Here is a 22,125-nt window from a genome sequence, read left to right on the forward strand (position 1 = left end):
TGTTTTATTCAAACTCAGAATTCTAGTTAGTTCAACCCGGGCTTTTCCACCCTGGTGCCTTTCAGATGTTGCTGGAGACAACTCCCATTTGTAGTCAGTGATCAAGGATAATGGGAGTTGTAGCCCAGCAACATATGAAAGGCACCAGGTTGAAGAAACCTGGTCTAAACTATGGTTTGCTGAAACATGCCAATATCAACAAACTGTAGTTTAAACTAACCATGGTTTGTCACTTTTTGGATGTAATACCCCAACTGGAATTTGTTTAAAACAGGAATTGGATGCTTTTAATCTTGCAGCTTGTCAGAGGAGGGGAAGCAAGGTTGGTATGCATGGGCCTCAGGTTTGAGCACATTCCTTTAAATGTTGCTAAACTATGGTTCGGTGTTGATATCCAAACTGGGTTGGTGACAGAGAGGGAGACAGATCCACAGCCTATTCTGTAATAGCCTCAGGATTTTAAAACACTTTTTGGAATGATTTCAGAACAAGAAAAGTTGTTGAAATCTTGGGAGAATTACCCTTTTCTTGGGGAAACTAGCCTCCTGGCATCCACAAGAACTCTGTATAGTGGTACCTCAGGTTACAGACGCTTCAGGGAGGTTTTTAATGTGTGATATTTTAGTGTATTTTTTGTTTCTGTGGAAGCCGCCCAATGTGGCTGGGGAAACCCAGCCAGATGGGCGGGGTACAAATAATAAATGATTGTAATTACTATTATTATTATTATTATTCAGGTTACAGACTCCACTAACCCAGAAATAGTACCTCGGGTTAAGAACTTTGCTTCAGGATGAGAACAGAAATCGCGCGGCGGCAGCGGGAGGCCCCATTTGCTAAAGTGGTACCTCAGGTTAAGAACAGTTTCTGGTTAAGAACGGACCTCCAGAACGAATTAAGTTCTTAACCCGAGGTACCACTGTACCTGCTTCAGTGGATGATAAAATATTTCTGATTCTCTGTTGCTGTACGTGTGTTTCTGTGTTGTCATGTGTTGTGAATAAATTTCTCGGCTGAAAATTTGGAATACTCATATACACACTTTCTAGTTGTCTGCAGTTGTGATGAGGGACTATTGCATATATTAAGAGAAAGCCTGTGTCATGTGGCAGGGAATATTCCATGAGCTCAAATTTATTCTTGGTTGTTCTGTGTCAGCGTCTCTGATTATCCAAAATGCTGTACATTTCTTGAGTGAGTCTTCTATGGGCTGGACTTCTGTTTTTATAAAACTAAGTGATTTTGATCTCTTCTATATAGATTGGAAGTACTGGGGAATCTCATCTGGTCAGTGCTCGTGGACTGTCCAGCTCTAATGGATAAAATTCTAGGGCTTCTCTATTGGAACTCATGAATTTATCAGACAGTTTTCTATTAGGTTTCTATTAGGTTTCCCTTAGAGTCTAACTAGATACATTACTGGCGACATGATTCCAGCATGTCCGAGGCATTAGTGGTGACATGATGCCAGCGTGTCGCAGACACTAATAGATTTGAACTTGCTTCTGTTTAGACATCACTGGGAAACCATTTTCTGCACATGAGCCACAAAAACCTTTTCACATGTAGATTTTTTTTAAAATTTGTGTGTGTGTACACTCCTGTTTGAAATAAGAAGGTTTAATTATATACAAGGAGATGGGATACGTTCTATTTTATACTAGTATGTATATACAGCAGCAGCTACGAAGGTATGCTCACTTAAAAAGGACAGTGTACCTTTAGGTTTTGCACACACGCATGTGTGCATGTGCACACACACACACACACACACACACACACAATAAATGGAGAAAATTAGCAAACTAGATTATTCCTGCTTCTGTTTGCTTCTGTACTGCTCATACAGCACCACGAACTTTGCCACTAACCCTGAATGTACTTCCATAATCTGAGCATTGGCTACAAGATTAATATCTTCCTATGTTGATTTGAATATTTGTAAGACTTTGCCACATTTTTTGAGAGGCAGGCAGACACCAGAAAAGAACAGCTGTACTTCCTCTCCTCACATTTCCGTACTTCATTTGAAGTGGGTCAGAAATGTGGTCTGCTGATGGGGGGGGGAGAACCCCTCCCACTGCATTAAATGAGTCAAAGAAGCATGGGGGGGGGGGAGTGCAAGCCACTGTTGCTTTCTTTCATGAAATTTTGTATCTCAATAATTCCAGTTTCGGAGCTGAAGCCTTGTGGGGCTATAGCCTAGTGGTTTTGTGTGCATAAGATCCCAGCTAGGAGAGCTAAACGGAGGAAACTGCCTAATACAGTGGTACCTCAGGTTAAGTACTTAATTCGTTCCGGAGTTCCGTACTTAACCTGAAACTGTTCTTAACCTGAAGCACCACTTTAGCTAATGGGGCCTCCTGCTGCCGCCGCGCCGCCAGAGCCCGATTTCTGTCCTCATCCTGAAGTAAAGTTCTTAACCTGAAGCACTATTTCTGGGTTAGCGGAGTCTGTAACCTGAAGCATATGTAACCTGAGGTACCACTGTACACCCCCCTCAAAAAAACACAAACCTGGTATGAGGGGGGCGTGGACTGTTTTCCCCACTTCATGTAAAGTTGTGGTTGTATTACTAATTGTTACTCCATTCTCACCATGAACAGAACAGGTGTGTTTTTCAGAAACAGTGAGTTTTTTGTAAAGTGTTTCTGACCCTCAATAAGATTTTCTAGAAGTGCAAAGTTTTATCTTTTAAAAAGGCATAGTGACCATCATAATGTAGCAAATTTACATTACAACTATATTTGTAAAGTGTGCTATTTTGCTCATTTTTCTTTAATAGAATAATATCTATTAACTGTATGATATGATATGCTGTCTGTAGCAATATGCTGATGATATATGTATGTTTTCTGATGTCTTAGTAGTTAGACTGGAATGATGACAGAATGACCTGGGGTAAAAATTCTCCTGTTAAAATGGTGACTATTTGAGTACCAATTCAATATGAATATTACCCAAATTCAGCCTATTGGGGGTAAGAAAGAAAGAAAACTGTGAAATACCTTTGCACCCTTTGTTAGCAGAAGTTAGTGCTCTGCCCCATGCTGAAGCAAAGGGGTGATCTGGGACACTGCCTCTGTTTCGAACAATCATAAAATATATTCCAGATGATGACTGGGCATAAATCATTGTGTTCCTGGTAGATCACTGCTTTTGTTTTAGATTTTTCTTTAAAACATTAATGAGCATTTCAGGTCAGAAGGAGGAGGAAAAAAGTCTCTGCATTTTGATCGCATTTTGTAAAAATGTTATTGCTTATGCATGTGCTGCATTGGCTTGCATTTGTATTACAGGAGTATCTTTTTTTTGTACATTGGTATTAACAATGCAAACACTCTGAAATGCTAATAGCACTAGTAAGCTTTTAATTCCATGGAATTTATTGCTTGCTGTATTTCCATGAATTTATAACGCTTTGATTCTTAAGAGCCCCATTTAATCAATTTTGCCTGGCACGGAACATAATAAACAACTTGCGGGTGCTAAAGTGCCACATGGGGGAGGACGGCTAACAAGAAAGTTAAATGCTTCTGCCACTAGCAGTTTCTCTGCTGTATTTTTCATGAGCTGCTGCTACCAATAATGTACTTTACTAGCTTTACAGTAGTGGTTGGACACAATGACAAACTAAACAGCATTCCGGCACTGTAAACACCCAAAGCAGCACCACTTTGTGCAGCTGCAGCTTTTATGTCATCCCCTTGCTTTTTAATAATAATCTCTCTCCACACTCGCTTCTCTGTATGATCTACCGGAAGGAATAGCTACTGGTGAAGCAAAAACAAAACCAAATAATAAAAAAGCAATAACAGATTCCCTTTTAAAGTGCAGCTGTTGTTTGTTTGTGCTGCTTGACCATAAAAGTACAAAAGATAGTAATAATAGGGAGGAGGAAGGGAGAAACCAGATTACCGTGTGCTATAAAGCAGAAAATACCATTTGATTTTCCAAACTGAATCAACTTTGTATAATTGTCCTTTTAATTATCCCTAGCGGCCCATGAAATTTGCAAAACAGAACATTTAAGGGCTTGATTTAGTTACATGGTGCACTTTGGTAATGGTCTTAGTAAATATTGTTTAGTACGAAAGCCAAGCTGAAATTTCTGAGTCTTATAGTGTCACTGAAAGCTCAGAGCAACCGGTGGGTCACAACCTGATTCATGGTGGGTCACAACTGGAGCACTACCACCATGCAGATATTTGGTTAAAGATTAAAAAAGGGTCCCCATATGCATGCTTGGGTTAAAAAGTAGGTACTGAGTCTGAAAAGGTTGAAGATACCTGGCCATAGAGGACTCAGTAGTCAGGGAGCTAGAACTTTATTTTCTCTCTAAAACTAAGAACAGAACAGCAACAGGAAACTCCTGACTCCACCCAGATATAACTTAAATACAGTGCCATCTAGTGACTAAGCTATATGATGACACTGTCCATACATCTTCTAAAGCTGGTTCTACAAGACTGGAGCTAACTCAATGATGAAAATGCAGAGCTTGCAAGTGAAGATGTCTCTTCCAGGTTTGCTTTTCAGGGATGAATTTGCTCCCCCAGCCCATCTGTCCAGTGAATAAGTGATTTGTAGTATTTCCTAGATAGATTCAGATTGCAGAAATAAAATGTTGGATGAGTAGTTTTCTCAGTTTCTGGGTTTTTGGAATAAAAATATGCTATATCTCTGCAAGTTAATAAATCACTTTAGTATGTGGTTTGGATGTTAATTACAACATGAGGTTGCAAGAAAACTGTATTTCCAATAAAACTCTTCCAGGCTTAAATCAGGAGCTCACTGGAAGTCCAAAATGCCCATTACCTGAAAAACTGAAACCAAACATATAAAGTATACACTGCAGTTTTGAAGCTGCTCTTCTCTGTCCATGTGAAAATAAACTTGAATTCTCACCTCAGAAGCAAATAAGAGAAGGTGAAATTTGCTGAAAGATAGTTTTACTCCTTTCTAAAATTGGAAACACAAAGTGGAAGGTTAATAAGAAGAAAACCCTCTGAAGCTAGTGGTTAGGCTAACATTTAGCCTCCCAACTGAGGAGGGATGAAGGAGCTGAGCCAAAACAATCACAAAGAAACCAATCAGATCACTGTAGGCATTCTTGTTTTCAAAGTTGGTAGGAAATGGTTTTCTAAGAAAAATTGAATTGATGTTCTTTCTTTCCCTTTAGGAGCCAGTTTTCTGATCTCCAGTTAAGATGATAAACCTAACTGGACTCTAATTTCTGGTCTACAACTCAACAGTATTTTTATATATGTTGTCAGTTTCTATTTCTGCTGCACAACTGCATAGCAGTAGTGATGGCAGTTATTTAAAATATCACAGACACCCCTGATTCATTCCTCACCTTTTTCAGATCTTCTTTTTGGAGAGAGAGAAAAGTTTATATTTGTGGATGGACTTGCCTCCTTGTATGTATTTGTAGCTCTCTGTACATTTAGTGTGGTAGTTAGCATTAATTGTGATATGTGGCTATAACAAGTGGAGTATACCACAGAGTGTTTTATTCCGTTTCTGTTTGAAGTGGAAGTAAGTTATCCAGTTGGTCACAGGCTGTGATTTGCCATTGCAGCAATCAGTTACCCCGACCCCTCATAGAACAAGGAAATTTTTCCTAGTAAGGCTTGTAGTAATCTGATGCTTGAATGCATGCAAAAGTATATATAAACAGATATTGTCTTTGGATTTTGCAATGTTCAAGACACTTTAAGCACTGTTCTGCAAATAAATTAAAACAGATGTGGTAGTAACACCTTTTACATAAAATGACCCTACAGGCTCATTGGGGATATAATACTGTGTAAACGTCATTGCACTTAATGTGGTTTCTTTCTATGTGTATTGATATCAACAATTATTAATGGTAAAGCTTTCTTACCAGTCTGTTTCCTGCTCCCACTGATTTGACACGTCTGAAGCAAGTTTTGTAAGCTGCCTTGAGATCACTTAGCGCATGCCAGTGGAGGTTAATAGGCCAAATCGCTTCAGCATTGAGCACATGTCGATGGGTGCATATGCACACATGTGCATGGGTATGCATACACAACATTGTGCTGTTACCAATTTTAGATATACAGAGATTGTGAAAAGTCTATTAAGGGTGGAAGGGGAGATAGTGGCCACAATATCACAGGAGATATTCCCAAAGGGCAGTGAGTCTTAAGTCATTATGTCCTGGGTAAGCTGGTTCAGCACAGTAGGAGCCTGTGGGACTTAATACCTTTCAGAGCAGAATTTATGTGTTGCAAGATGACCCAGCACTGCCGATACGGATGCTGGTATACAACGTTGCATCAGTCTAATTAATATTATCTTACACACTTATTGCCTGGGTTGTAATCTAGACAAAGTTGAAATCAATGAAACTTACAAATGCTTAACCTTGGCTGAATCATGCCCACAGTTCTTGCATGTGTTGTCCCTTGGCATAAAGTTGGTATGCCTGCCTCAGAGCTAATATTGCTTGTGATAAAACCCACTAAGGTAAATGCTGCAGTGAAGGGCAAGCTACTTCATCCAATTGTTTATCCTACAAGCATATTTATACAAACACTGTCGTGATGTTCTGTTTGTGATAAATATTTTTTGTCCAGTTAACTGTTTAGGGAAATATTATTGCAGAATAAGAGCCAGTTGCTGTGGAAAAACCTAGTATATGCTAAATATTAATTTCATGGGAATAGGACATTTTTTTATGTATCGTATCACATCAGGTTTTGTAAATATGCTTATAAGCAACATAAACCAAGGTTACCTGTTTTTGTTTTCGTTTTAAATGCACTTGATTTGCCCTTATAAAGTCTCATGTGATTGTGTTCTTATAACATACTGAACATTTTCTTCTTTTGGAAGAAAGTAGGGCTGAGATGAACGTGAAACACAGTATTAAGTTCATTTTCATAAATGCTTATTGGGTGGTGTGGGAATGGCTTTGTCTGGCCGCCTAAACGAGGTGGGGGTAGCTGATGGGTCTCAAATCCTTAACTAGTTAGGGACTTGTATGTGAAGACCGGCTCTGGCAGATTGAGGGGATGAAACCTATAGTGGTTTCAGTGGTCAAGAACGCGGTTTCTGCACATTCTGTAGAGGAAAGTGAGGGGCAGATGGGGTTTGTCAGCCTGGGAAGGTATCCCATCTAGGAGAAGGAAAGCTCTGATCCTAAACCTCCTTGCAACTATTCGTGAGAAAGGCTTCTGGAGTAAACCCCAAAGAAAGATGTGTACAAGCAATCTCTGTTTGTGTGCTTTCAAAGAATGTGCGTGTTCAAAGAATGTGCAATCATGCACCAGTAGGCCTTTTTCAGACCCAGAAGAGGGTGTAATGGGGCAGCATGGCTTATGTTCGCTCTGTCAGCATGCGCTATGACCTGGAACGCAACCCCGATGCAAATTGGGGGTTGCCTGTAGTCATTGCCTTGCAGGACATCTTTGGGCGCCTTTTACTCCTCCTCCTGGCAATTCTTGCAACCAGGCTCCTGCCAAACGTATTGTTCTGCTTTCCTTTGGACCACACCAGCAAGGTCGAGACGTGGGTCTTGTCGTCTGGGCAGCCCAGGACCTCCATACACACTGCCCAGACTTGCACCCCGGGATGCTAGCACTACAGTTTGACTTCACACCCGTAGGGGCACTCATGAGATAGACGGGTGCCAACAGCAACAATTGGGTGGTGAATAAAGTTGCCATTTCTGTCTGTGCTTTGAAGCGTTTTCTTACAAGCAAAAATTCAACAAGTTCAATTTCCCCTAAAATAGACGTGAACTGATGGGGAAACTCCTTTGACACAGGTAATAACAGCCCTAACTTCAAATAATTAACGGTGCTTTCACTTGTGTCCCTTCACTTGTGTTCACTTCTACCTCATTTTAAATTGCCTGCTGGACTTTAAGGCTCTTATGATGGAGTTCATGGTATCAGATGTCTTGGGTCACACTTCTCGAGAAGTGTTTTTTTTTATACACTTTAGTTAAGTGAGACCTATGATACTGAGTCAAATTGATTTCTAAATAAAAATTACCTCAAGCTCCCTGTCTCCATGTTCAGCACTCCATCTTTCTTATAAGGAGGCTTATAACTGCATTAAAGCAGTAAAAAATGTTAGAACAATTGTTAAAATACAGTAAAACCAACAGCCATCAAAGCAGATTGAAAGCCGGAAGTAGTAGGGCTGCACTATTACAAAGTACAAGCTGCCTGTTCATAAAGTGTGTCTCTCTGGTTGGGGTGGGGTAGGGTTCTCTTTCACTGTTTATGAAAGAGAAGCGCCATGGTGGAACTTGAGCTGGCAACCAATTCTGTGGGCTTGGAGCCATTGCTGCAAAGGCTGTTCTCTTCTCTGCTTCATTCTTCAGTTCCTTGATGGAGGGAACGTCAAGCATTGGCTGTCTAGATGATTTTAGCACATGTAGGGTAGGACTTATTGTGAACTCTCAGAATGTGCAAAGCTCAGAATACAAGTTGTTTAACAAGCCAACCACAGTATTTTGAAGCAGGTCTGGGAACTTAAGAGCTGCTTGTCATTGAGCTGTTGGTAGAAATAATGCTCTTGTTTGAGAGACAGTGAAGTCCAAATGTCATATTGGACTTGTACTAAATTAGGGGACTGTGCTTTTTAAAGAAAGAACAATAATTACTTGGAAGGCCTGTTGGAACAAAGATTAAGACAAAGCAATTTGCCTGCTATAACAGAAGACCAAAGCACAATATTAGAAATGCACAGTTGAATCTTGAATCCTTATGCATGCTGCAGAAAAATTCTTTTTATGATCTGGGTAGAGAGATTTGTTGTTTGCCATATTTTAGTGTGCTGTATCTCAGCTTGCCTGTTTATTAGAATCTATCTCTCTTCCCAGTTATGGGCTATGCAAACGTAAAAGTTTACATGTAAGCCTATTCCTTTCGGAATGTCTTGTCCTAGCAGTGGCATTGGCTGTTTAATCCAGAGCAGGTTCCAGCTTGTTCTGTCCTGTAATATGAAGGGCAGGGTAGTGATGGCAAAATGATGCTTTTACTTTCCCTCCACTTTTCACTTTCCGTTTTGAATGCAGTATTTTTTATGTGAACCCACATCTGGGATCATACATTAAACTTGTGCAGCTGGACAACATAACTGCAAATTCTATTACAGTTCATGTGGTGAATGCAACTTGTATATGCTTGCTGCTGTTTTTGAACATTTCTGTCCTGCCTTTTGGTCTACAACCTTGTGCAAATTAATTGAAACAAACAATGTAGTTTATTGTACAAAACTCACATACACATGTACAAAACTCACATATACGTACATTAGTAATGGATATGACCTCCTCTATTTTTAAGCAGCATTTGAACACGGTTTTGCGTGGAGCCTGCTTGTTTCGAACAGTCACTGTTGATTTTCGGATCCCTGTATCACACTTGAATCAGCACCTGAATGAGCTTCTCCATAGTCGTACAATCTACAGCATGGAGGTGACTTTTGCATATAGCCCACAAATTCTCAATGGGATTTACGTCCGGGGAATTCCCTGGCCAATCAAGTACCTGTATTTGCTGCTCTGTCATGAATTTCTTCACTTTTGATGTGTGACAGGGGGCTAGGTCTTGCTGCAGTATCCCAGTACCGTCAGGATATCTCTTTTCCAGCTCTGGAATAACTCTCTTTCGTAGAACCTCAATATATTGTGGCGAGCGCATCATTCCTTCTAATGGCTGCAGGCTTCCGACACCATAATGATCAACTGACTTTTCGCGTTTGTTTTGAGTACAGGATTACGAGTAAGATAGAAAACATGCTTTGCTTCAATTAATTTGCACAAGGGTGCACAAGGAACCTCCTGATTACTTTTGACTTTTTGCACTCAGTTCTTCACCTCTGTCTTCTACATGCTAGATGAAGGTTTAATAATCTTTAATTGTGAAACCATAGATCCATGGTGGAGGAAAGTTTCAAAATATATTGACGTTGTTTTAGGGAAAATATTGTACGTTTAGGCCAGGTATTTCTCTTTGCTTGGGGCACTCAACTCTGAGAGAGGGCTGTAACAAATAGCGGTATGTAGATTGCAGGAGCGGTCACGGTAATCAAGTGGTTAATGATGGCAGCACAGAAAGCCAAAACTCTATATGTTCTTGTATAATGCAGTTAACTGATCTGGAAGAGGAGAAAAGAACTGGCCTTTTTAAGAGACAAAAAGAAACTTGTGATACTATCTGGAATACATTTCTAGAAAATGTTGTGATTATCTTAGGGAATTTCTGCCAGTCTTCTTAATTAAGCCTTTTCTCTTTTTATCCTACATTTCCACTTTTCCTTCATTCCTACTATTTATTCACTAAAAGCATGTGTCCTAACCTACTAAAAGTACAGTCACGGAGTGTGCATTTACTAAATATAGCATCCAAACAAGACAGTTGTTTAGGAGAGGGAAGGAGAGCGGGATAGAAGATGATTGGTTTGTTGCGACTGATATTACTTAACTTTTTTGTTAACTTACAACTTGGCAAAGATCAAATGTGGAGAACCAAACTTCACAACTCCACTATGGAAGTTTACTTCTATTTGTCACACTCTGCCGTAGACTAATAATTATTTTCATTTACAGATGGGGAACCTGAGTCAGAATGCATGACTCAGTGCAAGGCCAAATGAGTTTTTCAGAGGAAGCTCACGTAGAATAGGGAAGACATCAGCTCTTAAGAGTTCATTCAAAAGTACCCAGCAAAATAAACTGGATAAAAGTTAGTTTATCTGCCAAAGAAACATGAAGGACTAAGTCAACCCTGATGGGATCTGAGGTTCCAGCCAATCAAGGTATTTAAAACCTGATGCCTACTCCTAAGCCTTCCCCTGAAGCTTTCCTTGCTGCATAAGATATGAAGGAAATCTCCAGTCCTGCAAACTGATATTAAATTGGATACTCTTTCACCCTTCCTTGATAAGGTACAGCAACGAAAGATGCAGGGAAATTGAAAGCGGCTGTGAAGAAGAAAAAATCCATGTATTTGAATCTACCATAAAAATGGTTAAGATAGGAAGGAGGATTTTCAGCACTGGTAGCAATAGCTTCATTGACGTGTTGCTGAAAATATAACTTTATTTCATATCCCTGCATACTTTTACTTGTGAATAAAAATTGTTGATGGATGTATTTGCTTGTTCCACTTGCTTACAAATACCATTGCTATTCAGATACGTAGATTTTCACAACATGGCTGCTGTGGTGTGTAGCATGGCACATCACATAGTTCTTTTCCCATTACCCTATGGAATACTTGCATGTTGGAATGGAAACACTTTGCACAACGAGAGATAACTTCGTTACGTTTTCTTCACTAGAGTTCTGGAGCAGGATGACAGAAAAAACCACCTCATGCAAGTCATTTCAAGGGACATTCATTTGATATAGGTAACAGATACCTGAGAATAACTACTTGAATGAAATATCCAATTACCATGTGCAGTAAAAAATGTAACTGGTGTGTGGGACACTCTCAAATCACAAACATGTTCACAGCAGCCGAAAGAAAACAGCACTCAAAGGGATAGTTTCTTTATAATGCTTAGATCTTAAAAGCACAACAATCTTTCATATATTCATGCTAAAAAAACAACTGAATTCTGGAGTGAATGACGCTCTGTGATAGGCTTGTTCTTACCCTATTCATGTCCCTAAAACTAGAAGTTTGCTTGTACTGTGCTGATATGTGTTTATTTTCTTTAGCCTGTTTGCTGCTAACCATGGCTATGTTCACCCAGACAGTTGCTTAAAGGTTTAATAAGGTAGTGAACACTTTTCTGTTCTAAGATAGGGAGGTAAAGCTAAGAGGGAATGGAACTTTTGCAGCTGTTTCTGAACTTTGTTTCTGAGATGCTTCTAGTGTTGCTGTCAGTGTGTTCTGGTGTTCACCTGGACACAATTGGTGTGAAAGTGTGAAAGGGCTTTGAACACACTTAGAAAAGTTGGAAATTTATCTCAGCATAGTGATAGCAAATGATCAGCTGCTGATTTCTCCCTGCCGTACATCTAAAGGCTCTGTCCTTTAAAATAAATGGCATCATGTTAGGCAGATTTTCAGTCTAGGGAAAAGGGAACTCAGGGAACTCTAGGGAACTCAGGCTGGTGAAGAATAAGGCTTGAGACAGTGTGGAGAATTTTAACCTGATGATCCAAGGTTGTTTGAATTTTTTTGATACAAAGATTCATGCAATGCGTGGCACATCTGTGTTAACAGGGGACATTATTTCAATGCACTGCAGTCGAGTTTGCTATGGAGAATCCTTTACACTGGTGAAAACATTAGTAGAGTGGGTAATGATTATCTATTGCTTCTCACAAAACCCCATAAGGCAGTATTTTATTGCTGTTTTTTCTTTAAATAATACAAAAGTAGGGAACTTGAGATGACAAAGAGATGTAGAATAAGTTGCCATCATGTTCAAACCACTTGGCTCTTCTTAGTATGTATCCTAGATTCTCTACCATAAGTGATTGGTGAATCTCTCACCATAGCTGGGGACTTAGTGCGGATAATAAGAGTCCCATGATATTGAGGAATAAGGATATTTATTGTTCTTCCATTGATGGACCTTGTTCTCCATAGTTGTGTGGAACTGGTAGATTGTTGAACATGTTGTGTATGCCACTTGGCAATTAATAGCTGTGACTAATCAGGTGAAAGGCCATTTTAGCAAACTATATTTCATATTTTAGTATGAAATACAGTATTACCTTTTCATCTTTTTCTAATATTGCTTTCCAATTCATTTAAAACACTTACCTTTCTTGATGCTGTGAGATGGTCAGACAGCAGACTGAAATAAATCAATAATAAATGGTGAGCAAAGAGAACTGCTCATGTGAAATATATTTTTTAAAGGAATTAAGTTAACATATGGTCAGCTGAGTGGTGCAGTTGGTTAATTGATTAATTAGATTTTCACAGCTAGAGCCCAAGCTTCAAAAATGGTTCGAGTAATGAGGGTAAAAGGTTTTGGTTTCTTCTGTGTGCCAAGTGGAGCTTTGTCCTCTTCACAAAACAAAAAAGAACAGCATTGAACTAAGAACTTTTTTATATAGAAAAAAATAGTTAGACATTCTCCATTATTGGCAGAGTTTTGGAGAACAGTTTGTGCACTGGCTAGCTGCTTTGAGTCCACTACTTTTTTGACACACTTACCAAGGAAATAAGTTGCATGTCTTAAACCTGTGGATTGGAAATTCAATTCTGTTTCCCTTTTTTATATAGTGTTCTGGCTTTAAAATATGATGAAGTTTTCTCCAGCTTAAGCTTTGACATTGACTCAATTAATATGTTACTAGACAATGCATTTGAGAAGGGAGCTGATGGGAGAAGAGGGAAGGAACCACCTGGGTTGTAAAGTCCCCTAAAACATGTTTTGGGGAAGGAATTAACGTGATATAAGTTATGCATTGTGCCCTAGGGCAGAGGTTCATGGTTTCTTTACTTGAAATGCTCACTCTGGAAACGACCCTTTTAATGGCCTTTTTGCCATAGTTGATGCTGTGATAGTGAAACTACTTGAGTGGCCTGTGGTGGAAAAAGATACTGGAAGCTAGAATTCCCACTTTAGTAATTCAGTCATTAATTTTTTATGCAAAAGCAGCACTATTTCTACCAGGCCTATACGCTTGATACATGTCTGCGCAGTTCTTGAGCTTTATGTTTTTGCTGTTCTCTTACAGACTCCCTTCTGTATTGTGTGGACACATTCTTATGGCTTGTGCTGCCCTAGTATCGTTCTAATGTTCTAAGAGATACTACTCATAGCATCATACCTACTATTCTACAAATTATAATTAATTACTATGTGGAAAAGCTACTTGAAACAGAACCTACCTGGCAGATTTTATAAAATATAGGGTGCCTAATGCAGATTAGTGCCTTCATCTGGAGAATTTCCACCCCCCTGCCACAGATTCTTAGGAGGGGCACAGAACTTAGCAGAGTGTATATAAGTGGGGAGCCCTTATACACATTACAACTGCTGCCTGAGGACTATTCCATGCTGTCTCTGTGTGGCAGTTGTAATATGAAACTGAGTCACGCACCTCATGATCCAGTGGGTGGGGTACCTAGGGATAGCATTTTTCTATTTCCGCCTGTTATGAAACCATGTATTTTGGATTTTCAGCCCAGGGAAGTAAGATGAGACAAATTGGTGGAAATCATATGACGCACACTCTCCTATGAAAAGCAGTAAAGGACACTATGATTGATTTTCAAGGATGCCACCCATATGATTTCCTTCCTATCTGAAGAAGCGTGTTCATAGTTTGCAGGTTCCCATCACCGAAGGCGCAAGTGGTCTTGGTGACATGGAGTGCCTTCCAACAGGCTGGTGGTCCAACTACAAGCCTGTCTGGAAAAGGGTAGCTTGACTGCAGTTATTTATGCTCTGCTAACCTCAAGAATGGATCACAGCAGTGCGCTTTACATGGAGCTGCCTTTGAAGGCTGTTTGGAAGCTTCAAATAATTCAGAATACAGCTGCCAGAGTACTGAAAGGTTTGATGCAAGCTGAGCATGTAACACCAGTTTTGTCACAGCTGGATTAGGTGACTAGAGCTCAATTCAAAGTACTGGCTCAGAACCCAAATAACTTCTGGAGCACCTGTCTCAGTATCAGCCGTCCCTAACCCTTAGGGCTTCATCTGAGGTTCCTTTTTCTGGGTCCCTCCTTTCAGGGATGGTTGGAGGAAGATGAAAAGGGAGATGGGCCTTTTAAGCTGCGGCTCCACCTTTGTGGAACACACTCCCCAGTGAGGTCTTCCTGGAATCTTTTTAGCTCCAGATCAAATGACCTTTCCCATAGTCTTTTCAACTGTGCTGGTGGTGTTTGCTGTTTGTTGTGCTGCTGAAGCTATTTGCTGTTGCTATTAGGGGTTACTTGTGGATTTTTATGGACTTCCTGTGTTTTTATTATAATGTATTTTACCTATACCTATGCTATTAAATATATTGTATGTCCCCTGGAGACCCAAGCTGATACGTCCACCTGGCTGCTGGCGCTGCTCACACTTTTGCCTCCTTAGCCTCAACTGCGATTCCAGGTTGTTTATTCTAAAATGTAGTATATGGAATGCCAGGGCCAAATGCTGCTTAATATGTTTTAGTTTTTTCATCACCTTTCCTACTACGTTAATACACATATTTTTATTGCAATGGAGAAACTTCCATTTTTTCCCACTGATTCAAATTTCTTAAATTGCATGATTATCTAATGTTGTAAAGAATGTTTTCCATACTATTGGCTGAACCTTTCTCTATGGGTTGGGAGCAAAGCTGCCCTTGCACTAGCAGAAAAGCACCCTCTCTTCATGGAATGGTTTTCCCCCAATTAACAGAAGAGCATGGCATGAAAAAGTGACCCCCAGATCCAGAGCAGTTCCTAGGTGTGTGCAAGCCCTTGTGTGACACTTTGTACAAGATAATTTTCAGTATATTTTTATGGAGCACTTCCCTTCATATACTACAGCAGCCAGTCCTGCTTCTTACCCTGATGCATTCAAGCAGTCTCCCGTTTGCTTTTCCACAAGAGTTCATGGAACAGCACTAGTGCATTTTCTCCTTCCATTCACGTTTCTTTGGATCCAAGCCCATTTGTTTTAAATATTGGATTTCCTCCCCCCCTCCCCAGATCCCGCTGCTAAGATTCATTGGACTGTTTCACTGTAGGTATGCATGTATGTGTGTACGTGTGTGTGATATATGTATATAATTGAAACAAATAAATCCAATAAAATACTTTCTGCATGAGCAGAATGCAAGAGCAGGAGCTCCACAATAATAACAACAATGATGATGATAATATAGATAAAATCATTTTGTATTTGAATATATTGATGTATTATTTACCCCAACTGTAAAATTGAGCATTGTGTTAATGCATTTTATACGGATCGTGCTGCTCGATGAAATGGCTAATTTATTTTAGCATATACATAAATAGCTAGCAGTTTTCACCAGGACAAGCTAATGAAAATGATGTTATGAAATTGTCTATAGTATGAGGAGTGATGGAGTCAAGTTTATTATTGGTTGAGTACTAGGACGTTAGTGAACTGGCCATCATGTCTTTGAACTTTTGAACTGCTAGTTGTTTGTGTGATTCATTGATTTTGATATCTCCTTGTGTTAACTTGTCCTTTTATTCCTTCATCTATCCATCCATCCATTTATTTATTTATCTGTCTAGTTCTTGCATGCAAGGCAGTACAGAGAGAGAAACACAGGGTCTCAACTCCCTGAAAATTCAGTAGCTTGGAGAGAACTGGAGGCAGGTTTTGAAAGAACTCTGTACCAAAATTCTGGTTCAGGGTTCCATAACAAGAAAAGGGAGAATTAGTTTGAAGAGGCTTGACCTTGCAGGTGTCTGCTGTATTTGTATATTCTTTCTCCCCCCCCCCTTTTGCTCAGTTTGTTCCCCCTACCCCAATGCCTCCCTATCCCCTGCTTCTCAAGTCCCAACCTCCCTTATCTCCCTGGTGCCTGAAACACCGGGGGGGGGGGGCTCACTGAACCCTTTTGTCAGCTTCTTTTCCAGAGAATGTCTGCTTTGTCTCTCATTGTCTGATGACTTATGCTGACTGGTAATGCTACAAAATACTTTTAAATGACCTGACCTCATGTCATGTCTTCCTGGAAGGGTAACTGCTCCAGGCATCCTGCTTAGGTTGGGGGAAGACATGGGAACTCACTTGCCTGCCTCTACATGTGTGTGTGTTCTCCACACGCTCTCCCACTCCCCACCCCCAACCTCCCTGACTTCAAATATGTAGATTTTATACTCAGCTTGCACCTCTAGATGCTAATCTCTTAGGCTGCAGTCTTGTGCCCTGTTCGATTGATTTCCTGGTCTTTCACGATTTCCAGAACTTAAGTGCTGTCTGTACATAAGTGTGACTGATGTCAGTGGAACATAACTCTCACATAAGAAGGCATAGGTTTGCAGCCTTCATGTGGGGAGAGTCTGCTTTTTTCTGATCCTGGCAACTTACTTTGTAAGTGACATTGTGGTTTTGAAATAGCAATTGGTGTAAAAAGTGTGTCTTTTAGAATGCGTTCTTTTTTGTGTGTTGGGGTGGTGGTGGGTTGTTTCTGGAGGAGCTGCTCGCCTGTCAAATGCTTAGTAGTGCTGCCTCTAATTAAATAACTTGACACCTGCCTTTACTGTTCCGAATAAAACGCTTTTAGCATGGAGAGCTAGCAGACTTGCATGTGCTTGCCCAACTCACACATCTAGTAAAGGTGAGGCTGTTCAGTGGCTATGCTTGGACTCTAACTAGCACCTTTGGTTTGTGCCTTTTAAAAAGATATTCATTGTTAAACAACTGCATTTAATGTTCTTTCTCCTGCTTAATAATTCCGTAGGGACTTTCAAAAACACTGGTTGTGCATCGTAATAATTAAGTTGCCATGCCTCTTAGTGGGATGCTTAAAGCTTTTCTTCTTTTTTTATTTTTTTCCTCTTGTCATTAAAAAAAATAATAAAGATGGGGGGGAACCTTTTAGAAAGAAGTTTGGAAGCTGGAAATGCTTGTTTCTTTCCTTTACCTCCCCACTCCCTCTTTTTTGTTTTCATTAAAAGAAGGCCTGTTTGAACTAGAGCACAAAACTAGTGGGAACGGCTAAAAACAGGGCAGACACCAACACCATTAGCCGAAAGAGAGAGAGAGAGAGAAATTCCATTTCTTTGCAACTATGTTATTGTTTACTTTACCATACACATCCTAATATGGTTACCTCCCTGTCAAAGCGGCCGAGCCAGGGGCTGAGGGGCCCCCTCAGGGAGAAGCTTCTAACTGCTTCACAGACAATAAGAAACAAACGGCACAACTCCACAAAAGGCTTCTCGGAAAATAAGTGTCAAGTAAATCTTAAAGAACTCTGCCTCCTGACACACAGCTCTGTGTATGTAAACCTGCTTTATGCCACCGTGCAGCCCAAGCTGAGATGCGTCTGTTTGGAAATATGACTCACTGTGGGTATTTTCCTTTTCTTTTTGGGGGGTTTTCTTTCTTTTAAATTAATTTTTTGAAAGCTGTGGATTGACCCCTTGAAACCTGTCTTTTGCATGCGCCTTCCATGAGCATTGTTTGCCAGAGCCTTTTGCTGGGAACATAAGGTAAGAATGTCGATTTAGCCCGGGACGTTTGTCACTCAAACTAATAAGGATACAGACGCTGCTTTAAAGCAAAACAAAACCAAAAAGCAAAGCGCCCCCCCCCCCCAATATACTGCCTTAGGTGTCTCAGACCTTCGTCCAAAGAGAGGTGTGTTGTTTTTCTTGATTTTCATGCCTACGTCCTTTTAAAATGCCACTAGTTGTAGAGGCTGCCGGAGCCCAGAGGTGCACTCAGTCCTGTATAAACAGTGCCACAGATGCAAATGCGTTGCTGAGACCAATTGTCAGCTAGACCAATTTCTTTTAGAGGCTTTTCTGTTATTTCTCCCTTCACCGTCATCTTCTCCACTTGTGATTACTCTGAACCACCCTTGGCTCTTCCAAAATCTTTGCAGTCTTGAGGCTTGCCAGTTATTATCTGCAGGACCAGAACAAAGGTAGGCTGTTAAACTCTGTGCTCCGGGGGAGGGACAAGTTATTTTTGGAGGATTGTCTTCCTAGTGCATGACTGGCTGACCTAAAAGGGGGGGGGGAATCCTCCTCAGAGTGTAGGAAAGAGTAAGCGAGCACTCATTCAAGAAGCTTTTTATAGTGGAGCCTCTTTCTATACAATTAAAGAAGCAATGTCCTTTTAAAACAAAGAATTTTTTTTTAAAAAATTATGATGGTCCTGCAAATCCACACTGGTAAATATGTACATATTTTAATATGTGTGTTTTATTTCTTTTATAAACAAGGCAGGGTTGTGTAAAGCACAATTATTATTTTGGAGGTGCGAGTTTTTATTCAAATTCTAAGCTTTCATTGGAATGATTAGGTGATGGTGTCTTTTTTTTTTTTACACATGAATGTGAACTTTTTGGATGGCATGCTACTAATATACTTGTCTGTATTAGTGTAACAACCACTACTACTACTACTTCTACTTCTTCTTCTTCTTCTTCTTCTTCTTCTTCTTCTTCTTCTTCTTCTTCTTGTAATTGTTATTTCTTTTTGGCTACTCAGCTCCAGCAGGATATTTTCTACTAAGCATCCCCACCCCCCTCCTTAGGTATGTGTAGTATTTAATGTAAATAGAGAAATGAAAAACAAAACACAGGCCCCAACTAAGAAGATTCTAACAATCTTCACTTCAGAGAAACCTAAAAATCTAAAACCTGTCCATGTTGATTCTGGAAAATGCAGTGGTCAGTATCACAAATAACTACAAGGATATAAAGTCTTGTGAAGAGATGATAAGTTAACCCAACCTGAGAAATTCCTACTTAAGCGGTATAAATGGCAAATGTGGGAATTTGCAAAGATGAAGCAAAGTGCTAAAAAAAATTGCAGCCTGCTGTTACAACCCCTAGGACATGATGTAGCAAAAGTTAAACACTTTAAAGTCCCATGGATATACACTGGAGAATTAAATACAGTATTAAATCTTTCCCATTGAAATCAATGAATTCTAAAGCACTTAACAGTGACTCGACTCTGCCCCTCTTGTTTACTCTGGCCATTTCTATAGTCAATTTTCTGATTGACTTAATAGCTGGTTGGGTGTGTGTGAACATGCACATACATGTGTGCACACAGATACATGTTTATTCTTTTTGTACATTCCCTACTGCCTTTCCCTCTCCTTTTATTTATTTTTCATGTGAGATCTATAGGCTGATAGTAAATAATTTGAAGCTTTTTAAACAAAAAAGCAAATCAATGAGCTCTTGTATTCAAAAAATATTCTAACCCCCAAATGCTAGAAATGGTGCAATTTGAAGTAATCATATACACAGTATATATGCAGTAGTGCTATATAATCAATGTCATCATTTACAAAAATCTAGAAATGCTTTTTTTAAAAAAAATATGCGTGTTGTGTTCTGGTTTTTTTTGGAGGGGGACGTTGAGGGAGGTAATAGGAATTAGTAGCCTTTAATTAGACATGGAGAAATTCACATTTTACAGGGATTTATGTTAGAACATGGAATGGCGGGTGGCTTGTTTCCTCATTATGAATACTCTCTGCACATAATGAGGTTCATCATTAGTTGATGGAGTGAATTTGCCCTAGCTCTACCTTGAAAGGCACATAATTTACATACTACTTCAGAGCTCAGGCTTTAATGGATTCCTCGATGAATAAAATGAAAAGCTACTTTCTTTAAATCTTTGAACACTGTTTTGATAATATCGATTTAATAAGACATTCAGTTTGCTTGTTAAGTATTTTTGAAAGTGCATTCTCATTTTTGCCACAAAATACATATTTTAATGCTCAGAGTTGGACAATGATAGTCCAGTGACACAGACGTAAACAAAAAGGGGGTGAGTGGGAGAGGGGTTTATTTTCTTTAACATTGCCGATTCCTTTGACACTGCTGCTTTGCAATTATGGTCATGTGTAGTCTCGATTGTTATCCAGATGAACTGCCAGAAAGCTTGCTTATAATATTTTAATATTATGCAGCATGCTTCTTGATTCATTAAGTTGCATGTGGCACGAGGATGATTTTTTTTTTTTACTGTACATTTACTGTATGCATTTTAGCAGTGATTGATCTATAGAAGTACATTACTTGCTCTCAGGCTGACATTGACAGAACCACTAGCACCACCTCTCCATCTATTTTAATGAGACCCCAAATCCCCCACTCCCACCTCCAAAATCTGCTGTGTACATATGATTAAATTAAAGGAAATTGAATTGTAGGTTGCCTATTATGTTATCATGTCATCAACTTGCTAGAGTACTAGTATACAGGGGAAGTGTACCCAATATGCCCTTCCCTCCAACCCTTGTTTCCTGACCATAAGCCTTTTAGCCATTTTATAAGGGAATTAAGCAGAATCACAGTGCAAGGTATTTGTATGTACAGTAGCAAGTTTCTTAAGTTTCCTTCTTGCATGTCACAGCTTCTTAGATACACCTTGGAAAAGTTAGGAAAATAATGTTTTTTGAGAAGACCTTTACTGGTCTTCTGCAGACAGGACACCTGTGCATAGGGAGTTCGAGTAGTTCAAGGTCAAAAGCGGTAACTGGATTTTGCCTCCATTGGTTTCAGTAGAGTAATTATAAGGTGTTCAGACTTGTTTTGATAGAATGTTTTATTTCTTTAAAAAGATGAACATATATTAACATTAACAGAATAATCTATGTCATCCTGTCTTTTTTAAAATTATTTTAAAAAAGGCAATTTTCCTCAGCTGCAGACCTGTCTACTTGAAAATCTTTTCTCTATTCTAAAACATATATTTGTTTAGGGAGTTTTCATTGAAGTGTACATGACAATTACAGCTGTTCATTAACAAAATTGGGTATTTGTTTTAAACTTTAACCAATCACTTTGATATGCTAATTATGGTGTAATTTAATTTGAGCCCTGTAATGATGATGCCGTTATTATGGACATAAATGATGCAGTTAAACTGAGAGTAATCTCATTTGCATACTGTACATGCCAGTAAATTAAGCCCTTTCTTCGTCTGCCTCAGCTTTAATTTTCCACTTCTTTTCACACAGCGCCTTTTCAGCCACTCTCTTATAAGCCCACTTTGTAATAGTCCTGATGACTGTTTGATGTGGAGAGTTGGTGCACCACAATAATGCAAGACACAAGATGTAACGTTTAAAGGATTCATTATCTTACTGAGTGTTCCCTTAAGAAGCTGGGATTAACAGGGGGGTGGAAGTGTCTTTTCAGTATTCAGCATTACAGGCTTCCAGATAAACAAATGCTGAGTCTTTTGGTACCCTTGCCATCTTTAAAAAGCACACACATGTGCAATGAACCCTCGTATACTGTTTTGTTGTACTAATCCTGGGATTGAACTGTTGCATATTAACTACTGTAGTAACTATGTATGTATGGAGTTGTGTAGACTGAAAGCACTATATGTTACATTAGTAATATAACCAGGCAAATTTTAAAATCAACTATATTCAGAATGCCATCCTGGCCTACATTAGATGGGCATTGTAATAATTATCTTTCTCTCTACCTAT

The 22,125-nt window shown here is 39.5% G+C and overlaps 1 protein-coding gene across 21 annotated transcripts in view; it reads left to right on the plus strand.

The window, feature by feature from the left end:
- Positions 1–22,125, plus strand: part of FOXP1 (forkhead box P1) — a 536,656-nt gene that overhangs the window by 247,526 nt on the left and 267,005 nt on the right. Inside the window, exon 1 of one of the 21 annotated variants that reach the window (XM_053378206.1) lies at positions 18,459–18,574. The exons of the other annotated variants lie outside the window; for them this stretch is intronic. The gene's annotated coding sequence lies outside the window, so the exon portion shown is untranslated. Of the gene's footprint in view, positions 1–18,458; positions 18,575–22,125 lie in introns of those variants that run through there. 21 annotated transcript variants of the gene reach the window in all.

The sequence above is a fragment of the Podarcis raffonei genome, chromosome 2 (assembly GCF_027172205.1).
Source record: "Podarcis raffonei isolate rPodRaf1 chromosome 2, rPodRaf1.pri, whole genome shotgun sequence".
In the NCBI taxonomy this organism is placed as follows: domain Eukaryota; kingdom Metazoa; phylum Chordata; class Lepidosauria; order Squamata; family Lacertidae; genus Podarcis; species Podarcis raffonei.